Genomic DNA, 18,194 nt, shown 5'->3' on the forward strand with positions numbered 1-18,194 from the left:
TTTGTGGATGCTATTGTTCAGACATTTTAAGGATTCATCCAAATTTTCTTTCAACAAATGTAACACTAAAAGTAAATATTAAACTAAAAGAACCTTAACTACATGGTTAATATGGTACTCTCTAATATAAACAATCTTGTTTTTTAAGGAAATGCTTTAAAATTCCTTAAAATACAAATACTGGAAATCTAACTAATAGTCAAAGAACCCAAATTGTAGAGAAAAGATTGCAATTTACCAAGAAGGGCCCCTACTGTGTGTGCAGAAACATGTAAGGTGACCATCTCTGACTTGGTGCAGATGGGACAATAATAGCTTAAATCAAATTCTTCTACTGCAGGATTATCCATTTCATTAGGGATTTGAACTCAGAGAGAGTGCTTCACATTTGTGCTCATTCTTATTCTCAAAATAATAATATCCTTTCTTTGAGTCAATTTTATTTAAAGTTCTCTAAAGCTAAGACTGCTCTAAGCTATAATACCCAGCACAGTCTTTTGTATATTACAAAGAAATGGCAAAATATATTATTTTTTATGATGCAACCCCAATGATCTCTCCTTTCTATTTCATCTTTATTTAAATTGTAGTAGGACAGAAAAAAATTGAATTTCTCTGTCATCCCTAGTCTGTTTCTCATGTTGAATTGTTTTTTCCTCAGTGAAAGTGTTTGCACAACACACGCTTTTAGCATATAATTTTAAATAATGAAGCATGAATGGCTATTCATGATAAAACTTGAAAAAAAACCCACCTGACATTGTTGCATTAATTGCTCCAGCATTCTCGGTATAAACAACAGAATTATTTCTAATATTTCCTTCAGTGAACTATTTTTCTTGTGAAGAATCCACTAACAGAGTCGACAGAGTACAAGTATACGGGAAAAATCAATCTATGCCTCTCTTTGTTATGATAACAGTATACATTTCTCTCAAGAAATTCAAGCTTACTGCATCCGTCCTAAAACCCTCTTGTGATGATGTTAGAAAAATATTACTCTCCTTTATTGATCAAAATGATAGTGTGTGAAATCTCCTTGTAAGCTATTAAGTACAATTCATATACAAATTAGTGTCATTGTTAGATTACTGCTTATTTCTGAGGCCCAAATGAAATACCTGGAGGTTGTTCTAGTTTGGTTCCTACAAAGTAGTCCCTGAGATGAGGATTTGGATACAGAGACTTAGCTGAGGAGGTGATCCCAAGAAACCTAAATGAGGAAGTGGGGAGCATTAGGTGAGGAAGGGAGTCACCAAAATGAGGAGTTATTGAGTAAACATAACCACAGGCAAATGAAGCGCAGAACCAAGATGTTTCCAAATTGACCTGCTGAGGTCTAGAAAGCTGAAGCATTTAGCTGCTGACTTCTGTCTCGAATTGGGTAAGAGCTGCCCAGGTTCCCTGTGCACAGGCTGAGACAGCTCTGAAAGTGCTGGAGAAAGTCCTTGGCAGAGATGCTCTGGTGGTTGCTTGAGGTGAGGGACCGTCTGCATGTTCAGGGCTGTCTTCTCCAGTAGCTGAAGATAAACCTTGGGGTGGGTAAAGGGCATAGGGGGCTGGGCATTTGTGGGATGTGCTAAGTCAATCATCACATACAGGCTCACTAGCAAAGCTAAAAGTAGATTTCTGGGGTCGGATTTATACTGTCTTAGCCTAGGCCTATTATAAACACTGTACACGAGTGTAGCATCCAGGCGAAATTACCCTGATTTTCCTTTAATACTGTGTATTGGTGTCTCTATTAGCTATTTTTAGATTTCAGGATTGAAGTACTGCCCAGTCTCTGCTGTTGTTATGAAATTTATTCCTATGGTTTGAGAGGCAGCACATTCTAGTATTCTAACCTTGGATTTTCATTAGAAACATTCAAAAGCTTTGAAGGTAAATACTGATTCCCCAGACCCCAACCATTTAAAATAGGATATCTAGAATACCAGGTGGGCAGTGCACACCTGTAATCAGAGCGACTTGGGAGGCTGAGGTGCAAGATTGCACGTTCAAGGCCAGCCTCAGCAACTTAGCCAGACCCTCAAAATAAAATATAAAAATATGAATAAAATAAAATATAAAAAGGGCTGAGGGTGTAATTCAGTGGTAGAGTGTTTGCCTAGCATGCTCAAGGCCCTGGGTTCAACCCCCAGTATATGGTGGGATTGGGGAATCTCTGGGATCAAGGCCAAGGTAGTGTGTGTATGTGTGTGTGTGTGTGTGTGTGTGTGTGTGTGTGTGTGTGTGTGTGTTTAATTCTCCAAATAACTCTTGTGTGCATCAAGAATTGAAATCATTAGCTAACGAGGAGAGTATAACTTGGGAAAAACTTTTGAGATCAGACAGCCTTGGATAGAGATTTTTGTGACTCTATTAAACAGCTGCGTAACTGTCTGTAAGAGGCAGTTTTCTGAAGCTCAGTTTCCTCATTGATAAAATAGGGTTACAATATCTATATCACAGAAGTATCTGAAAAGTAAATGGAGGAAGAAAGAAAGAAGAAAAAAGAGAAAGAAAGGAAGAAGAAATAAAAATAGAAAGAAATTGTACTCTCATACTAAGCACATAGTTGGAGCCCAACACTGGCCAACTTGCTCTGAATATTGCTATTGTGTGTCCAATACACTGGGAGATGAAAATTAAATTTTCACATGTAGGTGGAGAGGACAAATGGAGGAGGACAGGATGGGATTGTTATACTGTCAGAACTTAATGAAAAAAAATATAACAAGAGAACCAACAAGAGGCTGAAATGGAAACAAAAAACCTGCTAACTGGCTAAAATACAACTGTGCAAAGGCTTCCTCCGAAATGGATTTATGATAGCATGAGAGTCAGGCCCTGCCAAAGGTAAGTAGAAACTGCAAGGTCAGGCCTTACCCTCATGGAGTATCTATGTGGAACTGAAATTCCAATTGGAAATACCTTCAAGTATAAGTAAGCGATTTGCCAGTGAGCCTTTACAACAGCAAGTTAGGCTAAGTACCCTTCTCTGGGTTTCATGAGTCACCTTTCGATTAGCATTCAATATAGTCACCATCACTACTTATGTATTCACTATAGGACTGTGATTTTCCTTTGAGCAGGATGGTGTTCATTCATCATCAATATCTGGTACACAATAAGTTCGGCAATTATCAAATTTTGAGGTTGTCTGCCAACAAGTGGCAGCCTTAATCCCTTCCTCTTTGTTTCATAAATGCTGACTTTGTCCAATTAGGAAAGAGTCTAACATCAGGGGAGAAAGAGAATTCTACACCCATTTTGCTTCCATAAAAAATGCTAGTTCTAGCCAGGTGTTGGGGTACATGCTTGTAATTCCAGCAACTCCAAAGGCAGAGGCAGGAAGCTCTCAAGTTCAAGGCCAGCCTCAGCAACTTATGAGCTCCTCAGCATCTTCTTAGTGAGATCCTGTCTCAAAATTAAAAATAAGAAAGACTGAGGACATAGCTCTGTGGTAAAGTGCCCCTGTGTTCAATCCCCAGTACCAAAAAAAAGAAGAAGAAGAAGTAGTGTTGGTGAGGGTGTGGAGAAGAGGGAACTGTTATACATTGTAGGTAGGAATGTAGGTTGGTACAGCCACTGTGGAAAACAGTGTAGAAATTCCTAAGAAATTAAAAATAAAACTACCATATGATCTCACAGTAGGGAAACAAAGCACGCTGCTCATAGAGATATGTGCATTATGTATATACACATGATAGAATATTATTTGGTCTTAAAAAATCTTGCTATTTACAACAACATGAATGAAACTAGGGGACATTATGCTAAGTAAAGTAAACCAAACATAGAATGAAAAATATCACACAATGTCACTGATATGTGGAATCCAAAAATCAAATTGAATACATAGAAATGCAGCAGAGAAGGGTAGTTTTGGGGGGTGAGGGAAATAGGAAGATGTAGATTAAAGGGTACAAAACTTATAATTATGTAGGGTTAATAAATCTAGAGAGCTAATGTATAATCTGAGGACTCTAGTTAATAATATTATAATATTGTATACTGGAAATTTGCCAAGAGAACATATTTTAGGATCAAACCTAGGGTCTCATGCATGCTATGCAAGTGCCCTGTCACTGAACTATATCTCCAATGCAGATTTTAGGTACTCTTGCAAAAACAAAAACACCCAAAGATAAATGTATGTGATGATAGATGTGATAATTTACTTGACTATAGTAATCACTTCATTTATATATATATATATATATATATATATATATATATATATATATATATTATACACACACACAATGTTCTGCACCTTAAATATATGGAATAAAAATAGATTTTAGAAAAAACGCTAGTAACTGGGTGTGGTGGTACATGCCTATAATCCCAGCAGCTTGGAAGGCTGAGGCAGGAGGACTGCAAGTTCAAGGTAAGTCTCATCAACTTAATGAGGCCCCCAAGCAACTTTTTAATGAGATCCTGTCTCAAAATTAAAAATAAGAAGTATTGGAAACATAGCTCAGTGGTAAAATGCCCCTGCTAGTGTTAAAGGGTGACCATATTATATAGGAAGGTAAAGTGTCACAAATAAAAGGAGGTAGGGTCCCCACTGCTGGACTTAATCAGTTATGTGAGCCTATTCTATTCGAGTTGGCTTTATTCCATATAGCTAGTAATCCAAAGTTTATGACTATATATAGTTGTATTTTGCACAAAAGAATAATGAGTGAATTATCTTTAGATAAGCTGGATAATAATTAAGTCTCTGAGCATCAATCACCTTCTTAGTTGGAACTCTTCATAGCACATAGCAAAGGAAAGAAAAAAATGTTAAGTAAAAAATAAAAGGATATGTTGGAAAGATCTTGGGATAACTCAGTGCACACTATCTCAGCAGGACAGTGATGTGATTGGTAGATAGATGCCCATAGACACAATTAAAGGAACATGTTTTCTCTGATAGCAAAAAAACAGAAACGTAGCTGCATCCAACAGTCTCACAAAGCTGGGCGTGATACACCTGGAATCCTTGAGTCTTCAGAGAGCCTCAAGATGGTGAGCGTACAGTGAGAATTTTGCAGGATAAATGAAGTACTCACTCTCAGAATTTTTCTAGTTTCTTAGCTCCTTTCAACATACCAAAGAGCCTGGCTACCTGTTTGGCTACTCTCCAGATATAAAAAAAGGACCTACAGGGGCTGGGGATGTGGCTCAAGCGGTAGCACGCTCGTCTGGCGTGCGTGCGGCCCGGGTTCGATCCTCAGCACCACATACAAACAACGATGTTGTGTCCGCCAATAACTAAAAAATAAATATTAAAAAAAAAAGGACCTACAATAACCCAATCATATTCCACGTGTTTGCCACGAGACTGGTGAGATTCAAGGTTAATTTATCACAAGTTTCTGGGTTTGAGCCTTCAGACCTGCCTGACGTCCATTCCACACTCCTAGAAGAATCGACAAACCCAGACTTGGAGAGGCAAGAGATAGGGTTACCCTGGAAACCTCAGGGACAAGATGTGGATCCCTCTGTCCTCAAGACTCTGCTTACTTCCCATCTCTGCTTCTCTCTACAGGAGCCAGCCAGGATACTGAAACTTTGATTGACATGCAACTCAAGAGCTCCATCCTCCTGGCATAGACACAAGAAAAGAGAGTTCCCTTCCCTTAGGACTGAGTTAAAAATGTCCAGGGCAGGCCTCTGACAGAACAGGCCTGGATCATGTAGGCTCACATGGGGGCGGGGGAATGAGGCTTGGGGAAGGTTATTGTGATTAGCTGTCATTAATTCCACATAGTAGGAGCGGTAAAGATGTGTCTTCTATGAGAAAGAGTGGGCTGTTCTCAAAAGGCGGGGAGGCAGCCATGTAAAATCAGTAGATCTGTCTATAACACTAAGTGGTAAACCTTCAGAATCCAAATAACCTTCATCACTGAAACCAGTGACCCTGGTAAGGAAGAGATATCGTCCCCGAGGAGCCTTGTTTCTTAAAGAATGGTGGCAGATGCAGTTGGTTCATAACAAATATGGCTCTGCTCCTGCACTTGAGAACACAGGGTGGTTGTATGGTTCCATTCTTGTGAAATGCCCAGAAGAGGGTCTTTCTTTATAGAGACAGAAAGTAGGTGAGTGGTTGCCAGGGGCTGGAGAGCTGGAGGACTGGTGGGCGAAGAGTGTGACAGCTAAAGGATATGAGTACAATGAGTCCATTTTTTCATTGTCATTACAAAATACCTGAAGGTGGGCAGTATATAAAGATAAAAGTTTTTTCAGCTCACTGTTTTGGAGGCTGAAAGCCCAAGATTGGTTGGTCCCATCTGTTCAGCCTCTGTTGAGGGCTTCATAGCAGATAGCATCAGGGTAGGAGTATATGTCAGTGCCATCACTTGATGAGACAGGAAGTCAGAGATATGGGCAGGGGCCAGGCTTGCTTTTTTGTAACAAGTCACTCTCTTAAGAACTAACTGAGGTCCCAGGAGAATGACCTCAATCTCTTCTGAGGTTGTGACCTAATCACCTTCCACTAGACCTTACCACTTAAAGGTTCTGCCATATCAGCACCACTATACTGAAGACAGAGTCTCCATCACACAAATCCTTGAGGGACAAACCACATCCTAATCATAGCAATGGAATATCTTCTGGAGGTGACAAAAATATTCTCAAATTGTGGTAATGGTTGCTCTGTCTGTCTGTTTGTGCCTCTAGAACAGAAAACCACACACTGGGCAATTTTTTTTTTTTTTTTTTTTTTTTTTTTTGGTATTGGGGATTGAACTCATGGGCACTTGACCACTAAGCCACATCCCCAGCCTCATTTTTTATTTTATTTTTATTTTATTTATTTTTATTTTATTTTATTCTCACTGAGTTGCTTAGTACCTTGCTTTTGCTGAGACTGGCATTGAACTCATTCCTCCTGCCTCAGCCTCCCGGGCTGCTGGGATTACAGGCGTGTGCCACCACGCCTGGCAACTGGGAAGTTTTATAAAGAACAGAATTTTATTTTCTCAGGGTTCTGGACACTGGCAAGTCCTGGATTAAGGTGCCAGCAAGTTTGATTGTCTGATGAGAACTGCATACTCCAGAGGGGAGGACAGCTGTGACTTCATGTGGCAGAGGGTGGGGGCAAGTATGTCCAAAATGCTGTATAAAACCCCTTTTATAAGGACTTTAATCCCATTCATGAGGGAGGAACCCTCATGGGCTCTAATCACTTCTTAAATGACCTTCCTCGTCCTCGTCCTCCTCCTCCTCCTCCTCCTCCTCTTCCTCCTCTTCTTTGTGTTCTTCTTCTGTACTGGCAATTGAACCCAGGGTGTGTTACCTATGAGCCATATCTTCAGCCCTTTTTATTTTGAGATGGTGGTCTCACTAAATTGCTAAGGCTGGCCCCAACCTTGTGACCCTCCTGATTCAGCCTCCTGAGTTTCTGGGATTACAGGTGTGCATCACCACACCCAGCCCCACTGCTGAATCCTACCACATTGACCATAAAATTTTAACACCTAAATTTGGGAAGAGATACATTCAAACCATTTCAGTTGCAAAAGTTGGTGGATATACTCAAAAACACTGAATTATACACTTTAAATGGATAAATTGTATGGTATGTAAATTATCTCCATCAAGTTGTTAGTAAAGAAAGAAAGAAGAAAAAAAAAAAACAGAACTGAGTCATTTCCTTGAAAAGAAGTTTAGAAAGGCAGGTGTGGTGGCACATGCCTGTAATCCCAGTGAATCAGGAGGCTGAGGCAGGAAGACTGCAATTTTCAGGCCAGCCTCAGTAATTTACCTAGACTCTGTCTCAAAATAAATGATTTTTTAAAAAGTTGGAAACTTGCAAAATAAGAAAACAGATGAACACTCATTCAGCAAACCAGACACAACAGAAGACAGTGGGTTGGGGACTAGGTCATTCTGTAACTCCGAGCTATTCCAAGTATGAGTCTGTATTTCCTGGGAGCCTGTTAGAAATGCAGATTCTTGGTTCTTACCCCAGACTATCAAATGAGGATCTCTGGGGATCACTAAAGTTTAGGAAGCACTAATTTGAATTGTTGTTGCCTTTAATAAACAATAATGCCTTCCCTAACAGTGTGTAAAGTGCTATTGAAAGTATGGGTCAAGCGAGATGTAAAAGCAGCAATAACTGAATTTTTTTAAAAAAAATGTCACTTCAACAAAGAACCTTAATTCTGCACTTTGAAGATAATGATACCAACATAGCTGGGCTTATTAACAAGCAATGGTTACTCACAGCTAAGGGAGTTTATTTTCTAGAAGCTGCTGAAGCAGTTAACCAAGCTGACATAACTTGAAGCTGCAAGAATTTCCTATATGACCTGCAGGAAAGATGTTTCTATCATTTTTCTCCAGTGAAGATGCTGAAATTGGTGTGAATGCAATGAAAGCTAAGATGCAGGTGGAAATTCAGAGATAGTTTTGTCATCTTGAAAGCCAATTACTTGCTCCAGTGACACATTTCCAGATCCAAGGTTTAAGGACAAATTTTATCTCCTGTGATCATGTGAAGCATTGTGAGTGCAGTACACACATTAGAAATAAAACCAAAGAACAAATTAAAAAAAAAAAATCCGAAGGCTGCTCCTGAAAATATTCAGAATTTTTTTTCTTTAAGCTATGCACAAAACTAAGTTGGTAAGGCTGCTCCAGTGAGATTATACTGTTACTTTTGGCTATGGGAGCAAATGTTGACCTTGGTAAGTTACTATTAGGCAGGAAATTTAGTAAATCCGTAGCAACATCACCAGCAGCAGAAGTCTCTACTCATAGAGTGTTGGCCCAAATGTATCATGTACCTTCTCTGATTTCAACTGAAAGTATATGTCCATTTGGTACAAAGTTGCAAATGTTGTGCAGTGGTTAAAAAGAATACAATGCATTGTTGTTAGGCACCAGCACCCTCACCATCACTGTCACTTATGGTGTACATTAGAACTTATTCTTCCTGTCTAACTGAAACCTTGTAGCCTTTGACCAACATCCCCCTATTTCCCACCACCCCACCCCCAGCTCCTCGTAATCACCCTTCTAGTCCGCCTCTACCAGTACAACTGTTTTTGATTCTGCATATAAGTGAGATCAGGTGGCCTTTGACTTTCTGCCCTAGCTTAATTCATGTAATGTAATATCCTCAAGTCTCATCCATGTTGTCAGAAATGACAGGATTTCCTTTTCTTTTAAGGCTGAATAATATTTTGTAACACACACACACACACATTTTCTTTATCCATTCATCAGTTGATAGACACATGAGTTGATGCCATGCCTTGGCTATTGTGGATAATAATGCTGAAATGAAGAAAATCATTTTAATGTATCCTTACCAGACCCAGAATGGAAAATGTGCAGTAAGGAAAACTGGTATTCTGCCAACAAAGATGGGAATTGGTCAACCCATTTGGAGAACAATTTAGTATCAGGGATAAAAGTGAAAATGCACATACCCCGTGGCTTCACTTCTATACTCTAAAGGAACTCTGCTCTCTGAACTAGGAGATATCAAAAATGGCCACTGCAATATTATTCAAAGTGGCAGTAAACTGGGATTAAGGATGTAACTCAGGGCCCTGGATTCAATCCCCAGTACCACAAAAACAGACAAAAACAAAACAAAAAATTAAAAAGCAGCAAACTAGAAACAACCCAATGACAGAATAAATGAATAAATAAATGGTGATATTAGTCACACAATAAAATACCTTGGAACAGCAATCATGATTGAGTTAGAATTTCACCTATCAACTAGATGAATCTTACAAGTATACTGTGGAATTAAAAGTCACAGAACATAGACTAAGTTCTATACATGCGAGTGCGCGCGCGTGCGCGCGCGCGTGTGTGTGTGTGTGTGTGTGTGTGTGTGTGTGACTTTCAAATGCAACTCTCAAAATATTCTTATATTCTTTTTTTTTTTTTTTTTGGCATCAGATATTGAACCCATGGGCACTTAAACACTGAGCCACATCCCCAGCCCCTTTTATTTTCTATTTTGAGACAGGGTCTCCCTAAGTTGCTTAGGGCCTGACTGAGTTGCTGAAGCTGGACTCAAATCTGTAATCCTCCTGCCTCAGCCTCCCGAGTTGCTGGGATTACAGGCATGTAACACCATTTCCAGCCTCTCAAAATATTCTTTAGGAATATATATATATATATATATATATATATATATATATATATATATATTGTAAAACCACTAAGAAAATGAGTAATAAAAAAAGAGAAAAATTACCAAATTCAAGGTAGTGGTTGCTGCTGGGGATGACTGGGATGCAATGGTGAACTTAAAAATATTGGTAACAAGTGGTAACAAGCTGGGCGCTGTGGCGCACGCCTGTAATCCCAGCAACTGGGGAGGCTGAGGTGGGAGGATCACAAGTTCAAAGCCAGCCTCAGCAAAAGCAAGGTGCTAAGCAACTCAACTCAGTGAGACCTTGTCTCTAAATAAAATACAAAATGGGGCTGGGGATGTGGCTCAGTGATTGAATGTCCCCGAGTTCAATTCTTGGTATCAAAAAAAAAATATTGGTAACATATCATTTCTTGGAGTTGTCACACCAGATATTTGTTTTATGATTCTGTAAACCTTTTATAGGCAATACAATGTTTTAAATGAGTGAAGTAGTTCATGGTAGATTTTTTGTTTTGTTTTTATAAATATTATTTATAATTCAGTTTTGTTTCATCTTTGCTAACTGTTGATACACCGTTTTAAATTTCACTGGTTAATTTTCATAGAAAAGTGAGCTTCTCTATTTGGCAGCTCTCTAACATAAATTGTTTTCTTCTCATATTGTAGTTTTAGAAACTTTTTAGGGCTGTAGCTCAGTGGTAGAGTGCTTGCCTAGCACATGTGAAGCACTGGGTTCAGTCCTAAGCACCACATAAAAATCAATAAAACAAAGGTATTGTGTTCATCTACAACTAAAAGAATTTTTCAAAAAAAAAAAAAACAACTTTTTAATTAGCCGAGCATGGTGGTGCACACCTGTAATCCCAGTGGCTCAGGAGGCTAAGGCAAGAGAATCATAAGTTCAAAGCCAGCCTCAGCAACTTAGTGAGGCCCTAAGCAACTCAGTGAGACCCTGTCTTTAGATAAAATACAGAATAGGACTGGGGATGTGGCTCAGTGGTTAACCATTTCTGGGTTCAATCCCTAGTACCAAAAAAAAAAAACAAAAAACAAAAACCCAACCAACCATCTAAACAACCAACCAAAAAAAAAAAAAAACCCACCAAACTTTTTAATTAAACAAAGATTATATATGTTCAAGGCATGCATTATGTTGTTTTAATAGACAGTAGAGATAGTAAAAGCTCAGGGAGAGATGAGGCCGGCAGGATTTCCAGAGCAGAGCCCTTCAGAAAGAGATTGGACTTCAGTTGGGCCTTTGAAAGGAGGAACCATCTAATTTTTCAAAGCTGAAAAGAATATTAGTATTCATCTGCCCCACCCCATTCTTTTGCTGATGAAGATATAGACATGTAGGGAAGTACCTTTGTCAAAAAAAAGAGAAGTAGAACTTACTACATTTTCTACACTGTCAGACCAATTGCAAGGTGAAGAATGTGAGTGAAAAATGTAAAAAGGAAAGAAAATTTTAAGAAGAGAGCCCCATGGCCCTACAAATAAGGGGTTATTTTTTTTTTCTCTTTGAGGGGGCTTTGCCTGCCTCTCTGCTGCTCGGTATATGCCTCTACCCGGATTCTAGGGGCCCTGAGTGAGTCATTCAGCTATTTATTGTTGGTCAGACCTGACAGGCAGGGACAAGTGGCTAGGGATTCTTAGTCTTCTCTTCCCTTCTTGACCCTGACAGGTGCTGCCTGCTGTGTGGGGCAGCTAGTTCCAGCTGGAGTACTGTCTGTCACTGTGATTTTGAACTTCTGGGTCCATAGCCCAACATACTGAAGACTATAATCCACCTTTAAAGAGCTACCTCACTTCATCATATAACTCACCTAACAGTGACCTAGTAAGAGAATTACAATTCCCTCTCTCACCTGAACCCCATCTTTTTTTTTTTAATAAAAGGGGAAATGGAGACTCAGAACTTAACTTGCCCAAGGCCAGGTCTTCAAAAATGGCAGATTCCAATGCAGAATTGTCCACTCCAAAGTATGTGCTGTTTTTGCTCTACCTCACTGTTTGTGGACTGTTTTCTTTGTCATTCTGTTTAATTCTGTTCCCCATCATGAATTAGCAGTTCATTCACAGTAACTTATTCATGGTATTAGTGACTCACTGAAAATAAGGTGGCCAGATTAAACACTAAGTAATTATTTGGGGTCTGTTTATACTGAAAAATTGTCATTTATCTGAAATTTAAATTGAACTGGGCATTTTTTTTAATGATTCCGTTTTTATATGTTGACTTTCTATCCTGCAACTTTATTGAATTTGTCACTTCTAACAGCTTTTTTTTTTTTTTTTAGTGGTGGTGCTGAGGATCCAACCTAGAACTTGTACATGCAGGGCAAGCACTCTACCAACTGACTTATATCCCCAGCCCCTGGGCATCTTTTTTTTTTTTTTTTTTTTTTTTATTGTGTCTGGTGAGATTCCCCCTCATAAGGTAAAGAGAAACACATGGAATAAGTTGGCTACTGAGTAGAGGCCCTAATGAAGTCTTCTTAAGTCTCAAATGGGAGTGAGGAATTTGTCCCATCCCTGAACCCCCAAAATGTTGGGCAATGTGGATAAGTATCTTTGGTTCTCCTAACTGGAGGGGTGTTGTGCTACTAGTATCTAGTGTGTAGAGACAGGTCCCCAAACAAAAAATTATGGAGTAAAATGCTAACAGTATTATGGTTAAGAAACCCTGCCTTATAAAACCACACTTATGAACCAGTAAAGAAAATTCTAACTTCAAGTTGCCTTTAAAATCTCTTAGTATATAGTAGATAACATTTTGTTTGTTTGTGTTTTTTTGTTTGTTTGTTTGTTTGTTTTTTAAAGACAGGGTCCAGTTAAGTTCCCAGACTGGCCTCATAATCCTGATCCTCCTGTTTCAGCCTCCCCAGTAGCTGGGATTATAGGTGTGTGCCACTGTGCCTATCTGGAAGGATTTTATTTCTCTTTGTTTTTCTTTCTCTATCTCCCTCCTATCCTTCCTTCCCTCTTTCTTCCTTTCACTATTACCAATTCTTTCAATATAGAGCCTGGCCTTCTATTTCTCAGAAAAAAACGATACCAAAGGTATTTATATATCAGGACTAGTTACTTCGCATCTGTGGATACTGGTGGCAGCACCAGTAGACTCAATTTTAAAACATACTTTAGAAGCACTATGATAGTAGCCTATTGATATCAGATTTGCACCTTTAATTATGCTCATTGAATAACATTCCTCACTTGTACTAGGGGCAGTGGTCTTGGGAAGCAGCCTAGATATTCAGATATTCAGTTGAACTACATGGTGGCCAAAACTGGTTGACTGCTGGCACTTTCCCCTGTTTGATCTGACATGTGCTGTACAGTGACTTCATGCAATGGAGATGCGCTCTAATCCACTTCATGCTTTCAATCACAGGGCCTTTGGTGCTCCCCAAAGTTGCCGTAGCTTTTGTTCCTGGGGTAGAACTTTCACTGAGCAATTGGAAAGACTGTTTTAATTACTCATGAAATTTTTCTTTCAGCTCCTTGCTGTGCTAGCCCTTTTTTACTTAATCTGCATCCATGCATTTCCCTGACATTGCCCATATACAACTTGAATCCCCAGGCATACAAAGTATGCCCAAGCTTTTAATAGCAAGTAAAGTAAATCAACCAATAAAGTGTTCTAACATCAATTTATAGTCTTTAACAATTAGTATCCAGATTTATGGTAGGGTTCTGAGGTAAAAAAAAAAAATGAACAGTAAATTTTAAGTTTCTTTTTTGTCAAGAACCCTAGAGATGGGGGACAAAGAGAAATGTTAACTGTTCTTTGTTTAACAGCCTTGAAAATAAACACTAGTTGCATTTTGGCATGATAGATTTACGAAAAGAAACTTTTTTGTTAAAAAAAATACTAAAGACACCATATACTAAAATGATTAGAATTTTATAGCTGATACCCTACTAATATTTTTAGTTGAACACCATCTGTTTATCTGAAATTAAATTTCTAGCAAATGGTCATGCCAGGAGATGCTGTTTTTATTTTTATGTGCAGCTGAAACACAGAATAATAAAAATCTGCTTGAGTTGAAGAAATATGTTTGTAAAAGGTTTCTTTTTTAATCTGAGTTGGCTGAGAAAATGACTTTTTAATCTACTGGCAGCTGCTTTCATTTGGCTGGTTTTCAGTCTAAATAGTTTATGTTGGAGACAGATCATTTGTTTTATATTTGGATACAGTATAACAAATAGTGCTTTTTGAGCTATGAGGAAGACTCAGATATCATGAATATCTTATTCTCCCTATAATCCTACCTTTGTAATCATTTCTTGTTTCTTTGACGGACACAAGTGGCAAACTGCATACCACCCAGTTGCTGTGTTATTTTTATTCCACTCTAAGAAAATCACATCCTACACATTAATTGGCATTTGTTTACAGGAGGGGGAAAACGACAGGGTTTTGGAGATATGTATGACTCAGTGGAAACACTTCTCGTCACACTGGCTTGCAAATAGAATCACTGTACTTCCTTTGGGTACTATGGGTGATTCCAGTGGGAACCTGGGACTCTTCCCAACTGAGTGTTAATTAAAGAGAGCCACCTCTTGGCTCCATTCTAACTCCAGCAACACTTCAAAATTCTCCAGCCGCCTCTTTAATCAACAACATGTGTTGGGTGTCTACTTTTAGCATGAGGCACTCCAGTTACCACCCTAATTTCAAAGGCAGTGGCAAGAACAGGGTTTTATTGCATGACTTCAAAGTCAAGTCATCTAAACCTACATTAGAGACACCATTAATATCTGCCATTGACGTGAAGTAATTGAAACTTTCCATGTAAAGCATGAATTTCATAGAAGAGAGAGATCTTGCCTTTTCTTTGCATCCCAGTACTTAGTGCACATCATGTTTACTACTTTCTTATTGTTTACACTTTCTTATTGGACAATATTAAATTAACTTTGCATACCAGCTTCTCTGAATATTACTAAAAACCCAATGCATTGCTTTGAAATGTAGAGGCTGGTCTTCAGTGGTAAGCTTCACTCAAAAGTTCAGACTTGGGGTTGGAGTATAGCTCAGTGGTACAAAGCTTGCCTTGAAAAACCAGCCTCTACCTCAGAGCAAAGCCTGTCCAAGGAAGGGACATCACCTTTGTCCTTGCACTCCTAGGCACATTCCCACCCTGCTAAGTGGTTTATCTACAAATAACAGGAGAGATCTGCTGCCCCAGGTGTCCCTGACTCAGTCAGGCTAGGTGGAGACCCATAGTAACCCCCTAGCAGCCACCAATCAGCTTGAGACAGGGAAATACCTGGGATGCCAGATGACCCTCCCAGTGGTTTATGGTGGTTGATAACATATTGGGAAACCATGTAGTTCAGCACGTATACCCCTCTTGGCTTAAACCAATCAGTTCAAACGAATCCCCCTCTTGTAGTAACCAATCACCCCTACCCAACTTGTTCCCGCCAGTGAATATGCTAGTCATGTTTTAGAGTTGTTATTTGATTTTCCCGTGGGGTGTGATGATTTGCTAAGAGATGCTATGATGTATGTGAAGTCCCTGCTTTCTCCAAAGAATGTAAAAAACTGCTACAAACCCTGGACTCGGGGCCTCTCAGCGTCACCAGTTGCTGTGTGTGCGCGCAGAGGACCGAGCTAGCTCGCAATAAACACCTCTTTGCTGTTTACATCGATCTTGGTCTCTGGTGGTCTTTTGGGGGTCCCGAATTCAAGCATAACAGCCTAACATGTACTAGGCCCTGGAGTCCATCCCCAGCAACACTAAATAACATGACAAAAAATTTTAGCTCAAGAAAGTGAAACAATTTTTAGTATTAGTCAACTTGGGCTGCTATAACAAAATGCTATAGGCTAGGTAGCTTAAACCACAGAAATTTTACTTCTCATTGTTCTAGAGCATGGGAAGTGCAAGACCAAGACTTCAGCAGATTTGGTTCCTGGTGAGGGCTCCCTTCATGGCTTACAGACTACCACCTTCTCCTTATGTCTCACATATAGGGATGGGGGAAGTATTATTCTCTTCTTGTAAGACCACAGTTCTATCCAATTAGAACCCAACACTTGTGACCTCATTTCACCTTAATTACCTTCTTAGAGTCCTAACTCCAAATATAGTCATCCCAGAAGTTGGTCCTTCAGTCTATGATTTTTAGAAAACTTTTTTAGAAAAAATCGGGTGGGGGCACAATTCAGTCCATACCAACTGGACTGGTTAAAGAAGGAACTTTAATTTTAGAACCCTCAAATTACTATGAAAAATAAAGAACAATTTGAGTTTCAATATTACCTTTTAATTTGGGGTCTCAAAAAAAGATCGGTTTTTGAATTTTATGTAAAAAATGAAAATACTCTTAACTGATCAGTAGAGTATTAAAAGTCAAGATAGTCATTCCTCCAGAACAGGAAAGTGACTGAAAAGAGGCACAAAGGGGGCTTTTGGGATGCTTCAGGGCTCCATTTCCTGTTTGGATGTTGAATCAAAGGATTTGATCAGTTTGTAAATATTTGCTGAGCTGTTCAAAAATTTGTGTACTTTTCTATATTGTGTTATAGATTAATCAAAAGTTAAAACAAAAAAGAAATAAATCTGAGTGATGTATTTAATACCAGAGATAAACTACTTAATTGTCTTATATTCTCAGCCTAGACAAATAGGCTACTGCTTCTTGTCCTTTCTAGTTAAAAAAGTCACAAGGGGTTAAAATCTAATGAGTTGTAGTATACAAAAACGGACGAGAGCCTTCTTATAATGTTATCTTCCCAAAGGTACAGTCAGAACTGCAGATTAAAATTTCTGGCTGACATTGTTTTGCTGCTGTGTCCCTCAGCCTAGTAGCTTAGCAGTTGGAGGCTAAAAAGCCAGGTTTCCAGGGAGAGGAGAAAGGTTTTCTGGATAAGGAGCAATGTGGATTCCAGGTCAGGGCATCATCCTCAAGAGTGGTAGCCATTTTGAATGAATTGTAAACAGACACTGCCATGAGTTCCAGGAGATTCCAACTGCCCTGGGCAGAGGCTTTGCATCTGTGCAGGCCACAAAGTTGTTTTTCAGAGGAGCTGAAGGGCCAGATAATATGTTTGTGACCCTTGATATTGGTGTCCCTGGATGTTAGTAGAGAGCTTTCTCTTTTATGAATAGTTTCCTACTCAAATTCCATAATGCTAGACTGTGCCCTGTTGTTCCCAGCTCTCCCACTTATATTTTCCTGTTTCATATTGTACTTGAACTTCTAACAGTATGTTAATAGCCATAGCCAGTTGAATATTTCCAAAACCTTTTAAATTTGGGGACTGATAGTGCCACACAGGCACTCATAGGGATATTGGTGTTGTTAACAATTACCTTAATGATAATGTAAAAGAAAAACACATGTACCTCTATTTACCTTTTGTGATTGTTGAGGTATACTTTAAAAATAGCTAGGCTTGGTGGCACATGCCCATAATCCCAGAGGCTTGGCTGAGGCAGGAGGATTGTGAGTTCAAAGCCAGCCTCAGCAAAAGCAAGACACTAAGCAACTCAGTGAGATCCTGTCTCTAAATAAAATACAAAATAGGGTTGGGGTTGCTTAGTGGTTAAGCACCCCTAGGTTCAATCCCTGCTACAAAAAACAAAACACAAGACAAAACAAAAACAAAAAACCTGCATGAAATACTTTAAAAATAAACTTTAGCCAAGCATGGTGGTGCATACCTGTAATCTCAGCTACTCAATAGGAGGATCACAAGTTTGAGTCCAGCCTGGGCAATTTAATGACACCCTGTCTCAAAATTAAATAAAAAAGGTTGGGGATATAACTCGTTCGTAAAACACTTGCCTAGCACATGTAAGGCCCTGGGTTCTATCCCCAGTACTGTAACAGTGGTCCCTTCACCTTCTGAATGTAGCCCTCGTTGCTCTAAAGGCTTATTTTTTTTAAAAAAAATTTTTTTTCTCTCTCTTCTCCCTTCTCCCCCTCCCTAACAAGACTGGGGAGACAAATCTTTTGTTTCCCTAGTTAATTGCCCTTGAACATACCCACTACAGCAAGGAGATGCCTGCTGAGGATCTGGGAAGTGAATAGCTCCCAAATTAACAAGTGAATCCTAATC

The sequence above is a fragment of the Spermophilus citellus genome (assembly GCF_964194105.1).
Source record: "Spermophilus citellus genome assembly, chromosome: X".
Classification (NCBI taxonomy): domain Eukaryota; kingdom Metazoa; phylum Chordata; class Mammalia; order Rodentia; family Sciuridae; genus Spermophilus; species Spermophilus citellus.